Source organism: Narcine bancroftii, chromosome 14, assembly GCF_036971445.1.
Source record: "Narcine bancroftii isolate sNarBan1 chromosome 14, sNarBan1.hap1, whole genome shotgun sequence".
NCBI lineage: Eukaryota > Metazoa > Chordata > Chondrichthyes > Torpediniformes > Narcinidae > Narcine > Narcine bancroftii.
Window position 1 is genome coordinate 8,497,165 of NC_091482.1, and position 16,649 is coordinate 8,513,813.

General features: G+C 40.6%; 1 protein-coding gene across 6 annotated transcripts in view; it reads right to left on the minus strand.

The window, feature by feature from the left end:
- The window catches only part of LOC138749563 (nitric oxide synthase, inducible-like), a 308,564-nt gene that overhangs the window by 175,075 nt on the left and 116,840 nt on the right, over positions 1-16,649 (minus strand). For all 6 annotated transcript variants that reach the window (XM_069911097.1, XM_069911101.1, XM_069911098.1 and 3 more), the window contains one exon: positions 12,738-12,817. The gene's annotated coding sequence lies outside the window, so the exon portion shown is untranslated. The remainder of the gene's footprint in view (positions 1-12,737; positions 12,818-16,649) is intronic.

Below are 16,649 nucleotides of genomic sequence, written 5' to 3' on the forward strand. Positions count from 1 at the left end.
TGGCCTGGGTGGGGGGGTCTTGGAGGATAGAGGCTGCTTTCTTAAGACACTGCCCCTTGTAGATGTCCTCGATGGTGCCTGTGATGTTGTAGGTCGAATTAACAACCCTCTGGAGGCTTTTCCTGTCCTGAGCGTTGGCACCTCCATAACAGTGAAGCAGCCAGCCAGAATGCTCGCCTCGGTAAACCTGTAGAAGTTTTTGAGAGTCTTCGGTGACAGGCTGAATCTCCTCTAACTGCTCACAAAGTATAGCCACAGGCGAGCCTTCGATGTGATTGCATCAACATGGAGGCCCCAGGACAGATTCTTGGTTGAAGTTCTTGACCCTCTCCACTGCTGTCCCCTCAAAGAAGACTGCTTTGTGTTCTCCTGATGTCTTCCTGAAGTTCTCAGTCATCTCCTTGGTTTTGCTAATGTTGAGTCCGTTTGTTGTTGTGACACCACTCAACCTGCTGACCTACCTCCCTCCTGTACCCTTCCTCGTTGCCATCTGTGATCCTACCGACATCTGTGGTGTCATCGGCAAATTTGTAGATAGTCTTTGAATTGTTCCTGGCTACACAGTCATGGGTGTAGGATGGGTAGAACAGTGGGCTAAGCACACACCTTTGTGGTGGGCCTGTGTTGATCGTCAGTGAGGAGGAGATGTTGTTTCCAATTTGTATTGACTATGGTCTTTTGATGAGGAAGTCAAGAATCCAGTTTGAGTGGAGGATGCAGAGGCCCAGGGTCTGGAGCTTGTTGATCAGTGCTGAGGGAAAGCCAGTTATTAGGAAATCCAGAAGAACAAAAGGAGTCAATAATTCATTCTGGGCCCTGTTTTGGAACATGAAAGGGAGAGCATTCCACACAGATGATGTCTACTCATTAGATCCATAAAAAATGATGTTTTAACCTTTTTGTTCTTGGGATGTGGACATCACTGACAATATTCCCCATGTCAACGAGTCCTTGAGCAGAAGACAATGATGAGTCATGACAGAAAAGATCGTTGAGAGACAGTTGGGAGTCATGCATTAGCAAGAGAAAGTAGAAATGGTAAAAACATCCTTGTTTGAAGGACTTCTGATAGGTTCACGATTGCCAGTCATTCCAGATGCACTTAATTTCTTGGATTGAAGCTCCCACACCACAATTACTATAGTAGGATTCAAACTCGCATCTCTGAGGTGAGTAGAGAAACAAGGAAAGAAGGAAGAAGAGGATAGATACAACAATTTTGGAAAATGGGAGGGTTCAATGAAAACCAAACAAAAGCCTTTAATTCCAGCACACTCAAGATTTGCAAAATGGAACACCCTCGTCAGAAGGTCAAAAGCCCAGGTGCAATTGAGCTGTTTAAAAATAAGAAATACTTAATGTAATTCAAAATTAAGAGCATTAAAGGATCTGGGAGAAGGGTGGTGAATGGGGATTAAAAAGATAGAGCTGGTCTGCCCCTCTCTTCCTCTTAATAAACCAACACAATTCAATTTAAATCACCTGCAGGCTATTTTGCATATTTTCTTTTTACATCTATTACCCTCTTTTATTTTCTCACATTGTCCACTAGTGTTCACTTTACCTGCCATCAATGTATACGTATTGTTTCAGCCTAACTTTTGCCATGTTCGTCGACCTTGGCTGATATCACTGTAAATGAAGTTACGTCCCTTCTGCTTCACTTTATCACTGCATTAACGTGGTTATCCCACCAACCACTTGTTGATAGATTCCCATCTGAGATCAACTTGTTTCTTATCCCTTTACTGTGTGGCTTACTTACCTTTCATGGTGTCTCCTGTTGCTCCCTCCTTGCCAAAACAACAAAGTTAATCAGGTCATGACCAAAATTCAGAAGGTGATTTCTTGCTCGCTGTTGAAACACATGTGGTTTGTGGATCCAGAAACCTGTCTTTAAGTGCATTATAAAAATTCAATGGGGTGACAAAAGACAAAGGAGGGAAAACCCAACACCAAACCCCAACCAACCAATTTTCCCTTGCAACCGCTGCAACCGAGTCTGCCTGTCCCGCATCGGACTTGACAGCCACAAACGAGCCTGCAGCTGACGTGGACATTACCCCTCCATAAATCTTCGTCCGCGAAGCCAAGCCGAAGAAGAAAGAAAAATTCAAGTGCCTTGCTGCTGTAACTATTCCCTCTCTCACAAATGTTGAAATTAAAATCTCCTTTTCTAAACATGGTCCCATGTTAATGGATCTTCTCTGTCAGCATAGTTGGGCATCAGTGATCAGTAACAGGAATGTGGTCTTTAAGACTGTCTGATCAGCAACATGAAGAATGAGTTGTCCTTTTGATATCATCAATCAACCTTCAACATCTATTGATACACTTAGAAAGACGAAGAGAGCAAAATGGTTCGATGTGGCACAAGATACTTGTATCTCTTTGTTACAAGACAGTAATGAGAACTTAATGCTTAGGGAATGTATCTTGATGAATAGCACTGATTGCACTTTAAAATCTTGATATGTAGTTTGCTTACTTAAGAATGAATTGGTTGGCATTTATAGTTTGTCCGCATTAATCATGGGCTTACCATCAACCCAGTTCCGAGTTGTCCCAGGTGCTCCAAAAGAGGGTGATTTTGTATCTGGTTTGACAAGCTGAAACTTAACTTATAAACAAGTGGTAACTGGTTTTTTTTGTTATCCCTGGGAAGTCCAATCCTCTATCCCTTAACAAGGACTTAAGTGTTGATCAAATCGTTGAGGATAAATTGGAAAATCGTGTCTAAGATGCTGGTGAAATTGGGCGGCTGGTTGACACTTCGATTTGCCATTCAGGATATTATGCAAACACGTATAAAGTCTTCCAAGGATCAGTATGATTTGGTGACGGGTTAGCTTGCTCATTTCCTTCCAATTAACAACTTACCGTAGGCAAGATTTACATCCTAACAACTTTACTAATGAGGGATGTACGGTCAGGGTAGCGGTTAGCATGACACCATAACAGCGCCAAAAGCCAGTGTTGGAATGCACACTGTAAGAATTTTGTACATTCTCCCCGTGTCTGCGTGGATTTTTCTCCGGGTGTTCCAGTTCCATCCCACCCTTCAAAAATATGAGATTGTAGGTTCATTTGGGTGTAATTGGGCAGAACAGTTTCAAATGGCCAGAATAGGCTTCTACATTGCTGTGAATAAAATTAAAATTTAATTTTAAAAAGATTTTTATCTGAAGTGCCCATCCTCCATGTCTAAGTGACCTGAACCAACCATGTAGCAAAAACTGGTCTTGTCTTTGTGAAATAATTTGGAAAGCGATTTGTCTTTCATTCCAAATAGGGCTCAGAGTAGAACTCAGCACCTGATTCTCAGCAGCTGTTTTTCTCGCACGTTTAGCACCGTCAATGAAAAATTAATTTCTCCTTCATTTTTCATACAAATTTATGGATCATGCTTAATGGCATCCTGGCACCTAAAGATAAGCACAGTTTGTAAAACCTTCCATAGCCAATGCAACCACTGGAATCCAACAGTTCTGATAGTTTGGTGAGTGGGCCCTGACCCAGGGGCACAGTCACGGGGAATACTGAAGGTCAGTAGGAAACGTGTGAATGGATTCAACCCGTCAATCCTCTCCTGGCTCCATTCAAATTATACTGGAGCAGAATTTGGAAACTACATGTCGAGCGCCCCTCCCCAACTCCATCTCCATCCCCAAAATGTAACGGAGGGTCATTTGAGTTCAAACAATAGAATAAGGTGAATATCCTATGCTTGTAGGGAATCTTGCTCACTGGCCTGGTTTGCTGGGGAATTCTGGATCCTGGTGCACAGCAAAGGGAAATAACAAAACATATCTTTTAAACAGACTGCAGGTTTCATTGAGGTGAAACACAAAATTCTGCAGATGCTGTGATTGCAGTAAAACACATACAGAAATGCTGGAGGATATCAGCCAGTCTCACAGGGTTCATAGGAGTATTATTGACATGTTAGGCATGAGCCCTTCTTCAAAGTATAAAAAGCAGGTAGACCTCTGAATTAAAGACTGGGGAGAAAAAGGGGAAAAAAGGGAGGGGGAGGAGTCCAGACCAACAGACAAAAGGTGTTAATTGCTATGAAAAGAGGAAAGATGAGGATTGATTTATCTCTGTGAAAAGGGTAGAGAGAGAAAAACAAGAGGAAATGAGACAGGGGGACGAAGAAGTGGGGGAGTGGGGTGGATGAGGGGTTTTAACAGAAACTAGAGGTCGACGTTAATGTCATCTGGTTGGAGGATGCCCAGATAGAAGATGAGATGTTCTTCTTTCAATTTGCGGGTGGTGTCAGTCTGGCAGAGCACGAGACCATGGACAGACATGTCAGCAAGGCAATGGGACAGGGAATTGAAATGGAATGAAGCCACTTTAATTTGAAGCCAATTGGTGACTGGAGAATTCTTTTGCAAAATGCATTTCAGAGGAGAACCCCTGGAGCTCCGCTTATGAATGGGGTTCTTTGGCAGATCAGAAGGATGGAGATCTTGCGCTTAGCAACTAAAGGGAGCTGCTGGTGTGTCTAGCTTGAATTGTCGGTGGGCTACAGCCCTAAATGTGGTGCCCCTCACTGTGAATTTGATGGTGTTCACATTGCACAGAGGCTGAACTCATGGCCTCCTTGATAATAAATGGATTAAAGTGAAACACTGTACACAACTCAAGATATGTTGATGTTCATTGATAAATAAACATCGACTGATAAATATCTGATACTGCCAAGCCTAAATTCATTCATTGTCCTGGAACCACATTAGGACAGTGCTACAGAGACATCAAGTTACTCTGTTCCGAACGCATCACCTTGTATATCAGGTAAGGAATTCATGCAAGGCCATCATTAAGTTATGTGAAGCATTAGTCATTCAGAGTGTTCACAAGGAAATATGTAAGCTCAAAGTTCAGCCACCAGCGTAATCTGTAGCAATGAACCTCAACAGTTTATTGGGGTTGTCTGCCCTCCAAGATTAGATTGTTGTACACCCTCACCCATGCTGTGTGCATTGACCTGAGCTTGTCAGTTGTAAGGAGCGAGTTATTGCCTTCTGCTTCCAGTTGCTGGCTACTGGTTTAAAACTAAACAAAGCCTCTATAAATTATGCCATAATTTTAAAGCACTGAATACCTTTATCCATCTATGAAGTTGCACTTTACTGTTCCCACTGACAATCTAAAATCTTTTCAATGCCAGAGGAAAAGCATTTTGATTGAATAGTATTGTTTTCCATGGAACTGTTTTCACAGCCTCAATTTGCAAGAGGTTGTAAAAATTGGGACTTTTGCATCTGCCAAGAGGCTTCTCAGAACTTCTCCCAGAAAAAGCCTGCAGAGTCGGAAGACAAGGCAACAACATCACATTGTGAGTCAGTGCCTTCAGGAGGGGCGGACAGAAAACTGGCTGGTTGGGAAGGGTATCTATTTTTTTTAAATCCTCGGGGTTTTTTTTGCCTACAGAAGGATCTCGACTCCTGTGTCCATGACACCACTGACATTCAGAGAGCCTCACATCTTGCAGCCTGCACAACCTCATTTCTGAAATCTTTCCAAATCACACGGCATATCCTGTAAAACTTAAAAAGAAATCCCAGAAGGCAAATGGGAAAGTGTCCACCAAATTCAGCACGGATCGGGTCTGGCTGACAAGCCCCTTTCGAAGACAAAGCTGTCCTGCAGCAGTGCTAGAGAGGTTGAGAGTGAACTTGGACCAATTACTCCCTCTGGTATTGCTGAAAGGGAACCGTGGTGATGTGGGTGCAGCCTCACATCTTGGGCACAGCTGGCATTTTCAAGCGTCTTCGGGGGGGGAACAAATTTATCTTGAGGACTGTCTAATACATCTTGCAGAGACTATAGAAAAGTGATTGAATGAGTGCAGATGATTATATTATAAAGAAACATATTTATTAACACTGCTTTACATCTCACAGTGCCCAATACCTCCCACTGGGATATAAACCACAGAATGAGTGACTAAAATCCATTTCTACCTAAATGATACACTGCCAGGGTAATATCTAAGAGTGTGGCAATACTCTTATGGGCAGCATCAATAATAACCTATCCATTGGTTCTTGGATGGTCATAGGTTGGCATAGGTGCTCTGTGGTTAGGACTTAAGGTGGTATGTAAGTGGGGGGGGGTGGCGGGGGAAGGTTGCGAACCACTGATGCTGTATTATTTAGCTCTAGGAAACCTGAAATTGCAATAAAAAAATAGTGGAAATTATTCAACAGGTCAGAGCAGAGTTAAGATTTCATGTCACTGGTCAATCACAACAGAGAAAGCTGGAGATCAAATAAGTTTTAAGATGCAGAGAAGGGGGAGGGAATGAAAATTATTGATCGAGTTAGTAGACTAGTAGCTAGAGATCTAGTCAAAGTTAAATGTTCAAATTTATTGTTAGAGTACATACATGACATCACATACAACCTGAGATTCTTTTTCCTACAGGCCAGGAATCTGCAGAGTTCAGTGATCTTGCAATGTGAGGGCACTTTTAATCATGGCAGCGAGGCAATTTAAACTCATACAATTTAATAAATGTGACATTTTTAAATGACTAGTTTCAGTAATGGGAAACCTGTAACTTCTGGGTTGTTTTAATGAAGCAATCTGGTCCACGAATGTTGTTTGTGGAAGGAATTCTGATTGCCCAAGCCCCCTCTCACCTCAATGTAACTCCAGTATTGTTGACTTTATGTGGTTCCTCAGTTCAAGGGTAAGAAGGGATAGACAATATTTGCTGGCCATGACATCCACATTCCGTGAATGAATAAAAAAAACATTTTGAGGGAAAGGAAACAAAAAAAGGATGAACATTGACTCTACATCAACACTGGTTTGAGTGGTTGTATATGTACAGTCATAAGATCACAAGATAAAGGAACAGAAGTAGGCCTTTTGGCCCATTGAGTCTGCTCCACAAATCCACCCCGAGCTAAACCATTCTCACATCTAGTTCCAATTTCTGGCCTTTTCCCCATATCCCTTGATACCGACTAATAAGATACCTATCAATCTCCCCCTTAAACTCCCCCAATGATCCTGCCTCCACAGATGTATGTGGCAACAAATTCCACAAACCCACAACCCTCTGGCTAAAGAAATTTCTCCTCAGCTCTGCTTTAAATGGGTACCTTCCAGTTTTAAGACTGTGCCCTCTTGTCCTGGATTCACCCAAGGGGAACATCCTGTCCAATCCTTTCAGCATTCAAAATTTTTCTATGAGATCCCTCTCATTCTTCTACACTCCAATGAATACAGTCAGACGATAACAAACTTGAACTTGCACAATGAACTAGATTCTATGTGGTGATGGCCATGACCCCTGATCCATCAGATTGTCATTCACAAATACTTCAATCGCGGTGTCTGCAGACTTCCGTGATTTTACTTCTGTCATTCGCAAATGACTTTTATGGAACAGAAATCAGGAAAATAGGAGCAGGAATTAGGTCAGATCTGTTCCACTATTCAACTCAATCAGCTATTCATCCAGTTCAGTACTCCTCTGATCTCACCCTCTCCCCACACCCTTGATCCATTTTGCATTTAAAAAAAGTACTGATTATATTTAATGACTTGATCTCCACTTTCTTATGTTGTGAAGAATTCTATAAGCTCTGGATGAAGACATTTCTCCTGATCTCAGTTCTAAATTGCATTCCCCTTACTCTGTGGCAGTCTGTCTCATCCCATTGGAATTGTATAGGCCTCTATAGGAACTCCTCTCATTCTTCTGAATAGAGCCTCATACATCACTTCTACCAATCTTGGAATCAGTACCTGTGATGCACTCCACTTACAGTAACTACATTCTCCCTTAGATAAGGAATCCAATTCTCAATGGGACTCTACATTGGCAGCAAATCATCCTTTCTGCTGTGCTCAAATCCCCTAGCAATGAAGGCTAGGGGATTTACACATGGAGTTTTCTTATTATGCTAATGGAGCACCATCTTTAAGGAAAATCTGTTGACAAATGTCTTTATTTCTGGAAATGAACTGCTGCTTAACTTCTGATACTTGTTTAGTACTGCATGACACTGGACAACAAATCTTTTCAAAAGGTTTGCTCCCTGAAGGATTTCCATCGTTAGGAATAAATTAATAATTCAGCAAGGGTTATGACTTTGTATTTTAGTTCGACTGGATTTTTTTATCTGAAACAAATCAAATAAAACAAAACTGAGTCACACAGGGCTAGATATTCAAGTAGTTTTGTTGCCACAGTTGGTATGAATATGGATATGAGATACATGATATCAAATGTCTTTATAATATAATCAACTGCACTCATTCAATCACTTATCTGAGAGATGTGGCAACATTAGAAAGAGTGCAGAAGAAATTCTCCAAGCTGTTGCCTGGAATGGATGTCTTTCCTTATAAGGAAAGATTTCATAGGTTAGGCTTAAGTTCACTGAAATACATGGTAGAAGCTTATTCCACCCATTGAAACCCTTGCTGCCCAATTACACCCAATTTATCTGCAACCCTGTACGTTTTGGAGCATAGTGGAAAACTGGAGCATCTGGGGAAAACCCACCCAGGTCACAGGGAGAATGTACAAACTTCTTACAGACAGCATCGGATTTTAATTTGGATCACTGGCATTCTGATAATGTGGCGTCAACCATTATGCTAACCGCACTCAAGGTTTATAACACTATTGAGGACATGAAAAGGGAAGAATATTTTCTTAGGGTGCGGGAATCTAAAACTTGAGGATAGAGGTTTAAGGTGAGAGAAGAGAAATTTAGAGAGACAGTTGTTCACACAGTAAATGGGAATGTGCTGCCAGAGGTAATGATAGAGACAGCCAATATTACACGGAGACTTGGATAGAAAAAAAGGTAGTGGGATGCATGCCTAATGTGGGAAGATGGGATTAACACAGATAGTATTATGGTTAGCATGGATGAGTTGGGCTGAAGGGCATGTTTGGTAGCTGTACACCTCCATGAGAAGAAAGTCAAAGCCTTCCTGCCATGTAAGGAAATTTCTGTGGGGCCAGAAGGTGATATGAGAGCTGGATGGCAGGGTGATGCTAATCAAATACATCATGCCAGTACCCACAGCCTAGGGGATGGGACAGTGAAATTTCCTCTCTTGAAAGACAGGAGTGAAGCAGATGGGTTTTCTGACACTAGATTATATTCAAATTCATATTATTTGCTGGATTGAAGAGCTTCTACTGCTTGATAGGATTCAGATTCTGACTCTTTAATCCAAGTCCAGCAAAATAACTGCAATGCAGCCTTATGCCCACATTCAATACACAGAAAGAAAGGGAGCATTTAATGGAATTCCTGCAATGCTGGAGAGTTGTTATGAATGTATAGTGAAAGGATTTCCTACTGCAGATGCGCATCCATACAATGAGGCTCAGTCACCAAGTTAACTCGAGAGAGAGAAGGGCTGTGACTCTGCCATGGGTGCTCTGCTGGTTTGAGGTCAGCTATTGCTGTGGGCATTGTCCTTGGGCCCCTACCTCCACTATTCAGTCCTACCCTCCCTCCAGCTTCAGCCGCTGGGTGACCACTCCCACTTCTCTCCCCTGAACATGGGGTTCATCACCAATACTTAGAAAGCAGTTACAATTACTAAATGTATTGGCTTAGTGGGCTGGCCTGTCCAATCCTATACATTCCTAAAAATGATAACAGACCCCCCCCACCTGAACCGTATCTTTGAACAGTACTGTACACGAGGGCTCCGTTATTCCAATGGCGCTAAGCATGCAACAGACCCCCTCCTGAGCCAGTACGCAAGAGCTCCACTGATTCCAATGGTGCCAGAGCCCCACTTGAGCAGTTGGGTGAAATCTTGCCCTTGCAGCTGTTTCTTTGACCAGTACATGAGAGCTCCGCTGATTCAAAATGATGCTAACTGCACGTCAGACCCCCCCCCACCCCCCCAGCGCTCCAACTTGAGCATGGTGGGTAAAAAAAATTCAATTTTTTTCATATTGTGATGTCATATCTCAGTCGAAAATATTTTCGGATCTTCGAGAATTTTGGTAGATTAGTTTCTGGATAATTGTAAACGTACTGTACGACTTTCAAAATAGCACCAACAATTAAATACCTCACAAGAACAATTTCCTGCCCCAAATTGTCTGTGTAACAGCCTGCTCTGTGGAATCCTCCAGAGAAACAGTTTGCAGTATACAACTGTCACAATATCCGTTTGCTGTTCAGAATCTATCACCAGAACAAACTCACTGAAGAGAATCTGTCACAGAACCAATCACTTACATACAAACTACAGAAACAGTTTACTGTACAGAATCTGAAACACTAATAGTTTATACAGGGCATCTAGCATATAGTAACATCTTACTGCAAAAAAATCACTCAAACAGTTGACTATATATAATCTATCACAGAATCTTCACGGCAATAGTTTATTGCCTAGAATTTACACCATCTACAATCCAGAGTCTGTTACAGTAGCAGTTATTGGGCAGGATCTGTCATGTATAATATACAGAATCCATCATACCCTATTCTACAGAGTCTGCCACAGTTACAACGTATTGCATGTAATCTTATCGCAACATGGATAATGGTATAATAACTTACCACCTAAAAATTGTCACGGGAATGGTTTATTGTAGAAACCTGTCTCAATGTTGATTTGTAGGTGCAGATCTCACCACAATGAGTTTACTCAAATGAATTACCATAGAAAAAAAAATGTTGCCTGGAATCTGTATACATACTGGTTTATTCAGCGACTACCTATGGTGGAAAGAGTTTGCTGGACGGACTCTGTCACTGTAATTGGGGTATTATAGTATTCTTTTAGAACTGATACCTGTCAGGGAAAAAAAATCCAACTCATTAGATCTTTGCAAGGAGCTTCCTTTCAAGTCAATAGCGCATCCTGAGAGTTTTCCGCAGACTTCACGACTCAGGCCACTATTTAGCCTCACAAATGGAATCCGGTTCAAGTTCAAATTGATTGTCAGCGTGACATCACGTACAACCCTGAGATTCTTTTTTTTTCCTGCAGGCCAGGCAGAATTTCTACTAATCAGTAGTGTAAACTATCCTCAAGAAAAGATATATATACAAGAGCAAAATGTAAACAAAGAAAGAAATGTAAACAAACTGACTGTGCAAATCTAGAAAAATATAACTATTTTGGCATAAATAATGTGCAAAGTAAGAGCCCATAAATGAGTTTGTCATTTAGGAGTGTGATGGTGGAGGGGTAGCAACTGTTCCTGAGTCTTGTGGCACTTGGTCCTCTTTCCTGAATGTTTGCACTTGCGTGACATGTAAAACAGTTGTAGGCACATTTGGGAATTATCCATTGGTTTTTTTTCAATATTTTATTTATTCAGCATATATAATGTCAAAAATTAAGAACATTACAATATCGTTACATAAAAAAATAACAATATATGTTGAATATCTATTTATAAAAACAAAAAAACTAAAATCTAAAAGCTAAAAAAACTACAAACTACAAAAAAACCCTAGTGACCCACCCTCCTCCCAAATTAATCTAATCCCAAAACTAATATATAAATTATTCATTGTAAAACTATTACAAATAATTAAATCAGATTACATCAGTTGACACTCAAAGACCTCAAAAACATCATAAAATAATTATATTTTTAGGGAAAACTTCGCTGATCAAGAAAAAAATTATAAATTCATAATTTCAACTTAGTATTTTTGCAAACAGACTCTAAATTTGCAAAAATAAAAAAAATTCCATTGTTGATGAGATATTGATTGGGGAGATGGGGGGAGGGGTGGGAGAATACATAGAAGTTGTTTCTAACTTTAATGATCTAGGCCTCTCACCTAGTACCAAAAGGCTCAGACACACAAGGCTCATCTAACTCTCAAATGCTAGCATGTGCTACAAGACACGTTTGTTTATTTACAAACCCATTTATTACCCTGGAGATTGCAACCAAATAAATACCCAGTAAAGAAGGTGGATTTATTCTTTATATAATTTATTAAGTGCAACAATCCCAGTGGCTTCATTACTCGAATCTAAAATTATAATTTAATCGATTACCCAGTTTCAGCAAGAATTCTATTTAAAATCTGGCAAGTGGCCATATTTGATGACTTAATGCTCTCAGGTATTGCAGGGTATATTCATTGGGAGCTGGAAATGTTAAGTGACTTCAGTTACTTTTCGAGAAAGCATTAGTAACATATTTAATCTTGGAGCTCACATCAGAAGGCATTTAAAGCATCCCCATTTCCCTAACCTTCTGCATCATGAATAAAGAAATCTCGTACCCCTTTGTTGATCGATGCTGCCTCAACACACTCTTTCCCTTTGTTAAATTCATTAATAACAGCTCAGATGAGGAATAAAATATTTTCCCTTCAGAATTACACATTTTGAATGCTGCCCTAAATCATCTTTATTTATTCATTTTACCAGCACAGTCAAAATCTATAAGAATGGCCTCCTTTTATGTCCTAAGGAAATATGATGTGCTGTGATATGATATGATATACAATATTTGCAGCTGGCACATGGGATGCCTCTTCTTAATTTCTACCGACTAGATATACCACCATTTCTTCAACTCGCAACCTAAATCCAGGAACTCTCTCATCATTTACAGCAGTTTAAAAAAGTCGCTCACATTTTCAGTAAGGTTGTAAAGTTATAAAACTCACAGAATCCAACAATAGAGATGGAGACTCTTTGACTGATTGTGACATCCAACTTTTCAAATTGAGATGGTCTCTAATACTCACCCTCAGCTTGTCCTTTTATATGTATTTATCCAATTCACTTTGGAATATTACAATTGAATTCGGGTTCTGGAAGACATTGGCTGAAAAGATAAAGGATTTCCCGTAAATTACGACGTTCAAATTTCATTTCTAATTCTCTTGCCAATTATTTTAAAATATCTATCAACTGATCACTGATCATTACGCCAATGGCAATAGTCTCTCTTCGTAATAATCTTGATCATCTCTAATAAATCTCCCTTTATTCTCTGTTTGAAGGAGAAAAACACATCCTTCTCCAGGTCTTCGTCCTGTAATCACAGGAATAATTCTTGACAAGAAAAGCAAACTGTTCATTCATCATTAAAATTCTAGTTCTAATCAGTTTATGGAGCGAAATACCACCAACCAACAGTGAGCACAGTCAAGGGACTTATCTCTGCTTCTCATTGACATTTGGCTGTCATTCATTGTATTTCCTGAATAAAATGATTGGATAGGTGGTGGGAGAAGTGAAGGGAGAAATCTCCAATCCAACATTCAAGATCTTAAACTTAATCAAGGAACTATCAGGGTGAAGCAGCAACATCACCACCTCCATGTTGGCCATCAACACAGGGGCAGCCTATTGCCTCGTGCTTAGTCCCCAACTCGACTCCCTGGACACTCATGACTAAGTAAACAAATTCAGTTCCAACTCTATCTACAAATTAGCTGGCGACACCACTGTTGTTTGCAGAGTAACTGGAAATGACAAGTCATAACATAGAATGGAGATTGGAAATCTGGTTGGGTGGTGCCAAAACAACAATCTTCCTCTGAATCACCCAACCAAACCCAAAGGAAGGAGAGGCCAAGGGATCACGCATCTGTCCACATTGATGGGGCAGAGGTGGAGGAGGTCAGAATCTCAAAGTTCCTGGGAGTTGATATGTCAGAAGCTTTTTCTGGAGCCAGCACATGGAGACATTAATGAAGAAGGCACACCAATACCTCTACTTTCTAAAGAGTCTGAGGAGATTGGGCACGTCGTTGAATACTCTATTAAACTTCCACAGGTACACTATGGAAAGTGTACTGACAGGTTGCATCACAGTCTGGTTTAGGAATTCGAATGCCCAGGAATGCAGAAAGTTCCAGAGAGTAGAAAACATAGCCAGGTTCATCATAGACTCCATTCTCACATTCATTGAATGCACCTGTGTGAGGCACTGCCTCAAGAAGACAGCCAACATCATAAAGAATCCCCTCACCCTGAAGACCACCACCTGTAGGTTCAAGAACAGTTTCTTTCCAACAGCTATTTAATCAGGGTCTGCTCCAACATCACAAAAGGGCAATCTGCATTATTCTGAAGTTTTTTTTTGTGCGTGGGATTACAGTGAATATTTATTATCCCTTTTTAATTCAATTAAGTATTCAATTTTCATTGCTCCTCAGATGGTTTTGTCAGTTTTTTTTTAAACAAAGTACCTGTCCACTGTAGCAAGTAAGAATTACAGACCACGTGCACATTGTACAATGTGTCTGTCAATAAACTCATTATCATTGCTAACAAAATCAGAACAAGGGAACATCAGAGCCATGTTGGCTTCCTTAATAAGAATCAATTCCGAATTTAGAATCAGAATTTATTGCCATGAGCAGGTCATGAGATTTGTTATTTTGCGACAGGATTTCCGTGCAAATATTGCTATTACATTTAAAATGACAAATAAATCAGTGCAAAATAAGAGGAAGTGAGGTCGTGTCTGTGGTTTATTATCCAAATCTGAAGGCAGAGGGGAAGTAGCTGTTTTTGTATTGCTGGGTATTCGTCTTCACGAGGTAGATCCGCTGGAGAGCTTTCCTTGTGATTGCACCGGCATGGAGACCCCAAGACAGATCTTCAGAGATGTTGATACCCAGGAATTTGAAGTTCTTGACCTTTTCCACTCCTGTCCCCTCGATGAGGACCGGTTTGTGTTCTCCTGATTACCCCCTCCTGAAGTCCACAATCAGCTCTTTTGTTTTGTTAACTTTGAGTACAAGGTGCAATGAGAAATGATTTTCTGTTTGCCAACTTAATCATTCCAACATTCACAGGCACATAGTGTTTGATGCAACTAATGTAATTTTAGACAAATTACCTTGGAGTGCTGCTGGGTCCCTGTACGTGCAGGAAGGCAGCAAGAACAGAGATAACCTGCATCCACCACAACGCAGACAGATTTCTCCCCTTTCACTAAACTGTGAGCAGGGTTGTGAAACATGAAAACATTGCTCTGTTGATGCACTTAAAATGTGTGAAGTGATGTCCCTATTAGATTCACAAAACAGTGGAGCAAACACCTTGCATTAAGTTTATATTGTTGACTGGTTGCAGATTTTCTAGTCAAAAGCAGCAGATACTGCCCATCCCAAATTGTTCTTGTACTGAATGGCATGTTAACCTAGAGGAGTTAAAAGGAGTTCACATTACTGTGGCCCTGGAGTCACTTGTGGGATAGACTATGCAAGGATGCAGATTTCCCATAATTACATTAGTAAAGCAGGTGGCTTTTATACACCAATCTGCTACTCCGACGTTCATCCTGACAGATGCAATGTTTTAATTCCATATTATCTAAGTAACTTAATTTTAATTCTCCAGTTGCTGGGGTTGGATTTGAATCTGGGTCTTTGGATCAGTGGGGAGGGGGGTGGTGGCCTTGTTTCCACCAAATCAGTAAGAATTGTACTGGCACTGAACAAGTGAGTTAGCTCATGCTTGTAATACTATGCACAATCCCAGTCACCATATTATAATTAAATTGAATAATTTATTCATTTATTGTCTCATGTACTAAAATAAAATGAAAATCTTGTTTTTCATGCAAGTTGACTCATACAATAAAATAGTGCAGGGTGTAGGTGTTGCACTAAGTCAGAGTGCAGAGCGAGGCAAAGAGCATGGAGTAGAGAAAAAGTACAATTAAACAGAGCACAGGCAGCAGCTTTTACTAATGAGCGGCCCATTTATAGCAAGAAAGGACCTGCCCATGAACCTGAAGGCTCGTCTTTTGAAGCTCATGTATCTTCTGCAAGATAAAGTTGTGCTTGAATAAAATGCCATCGTCCAGGAAGAAGATCTGGTTAATGTCGCTCGCCGTTAGGGTGACTCTCTTATTAAAGTGTCTCCTTATCCCTGGTTAGTAAGAGTCTTTATCTTTATTAGTGTATTATTAAGTATATTAGTAAGGCTTTATCTGTAAACTTGGGGGAGAGGACGTTAACTATCTATAATGTCATTGTTCTTCTTTCAGGCAGCTCCGTGGAGGGGAAGGACCCTGCAGTTGCAGTGAAGATTAAATGTTCAAGGCACTCCATCCCTCCGCAAAGGCAATCCACTTTGTCGTGTTCCCTAGTTCACTCTCCACAATACTAAAATTCTGTTTCCCCTTCAAGGGTTTATCCAGCTTCCTTTTGAAAGCTACTATCAGGCAGACGCTGCAATTGATAATCATTTGGGGCAATAGTTTTAGACATAGGTGTGAGAAAGATTGTCCTCACTGTCTGCTACAAAGTATTTAAATCTGTGCCTTCTGGTTCTCAACTCTTCTGTCAATGGTTCATTCTACCTAGAACCGCTGTGATTTTGAACACAAAGAATTGGACACCAAGCCTAATTCATCTATGCCAACATGTGCTCGTGCCATTTGCCTGAGTTCGGCCCATATACCTCCAAACCTTTCTTATTCACATGCTTTCCAATACCACCAGTTCTTCTGGCTCCTCATTCCTTATGCCCACCATCCTCTGGGTGAAAAATTTGCTCCTCAGGTCTCTTTTAAATCTTTCCCCTCTCATCTTAAATCGAAGCCCTCAAGTTTTGGACTCCCCTACCCTGAGAAAAAGAGCTCTGTGAAATCATCTTAATTTTTAAAAAATGTAAATGTTAAATTTAGACATACA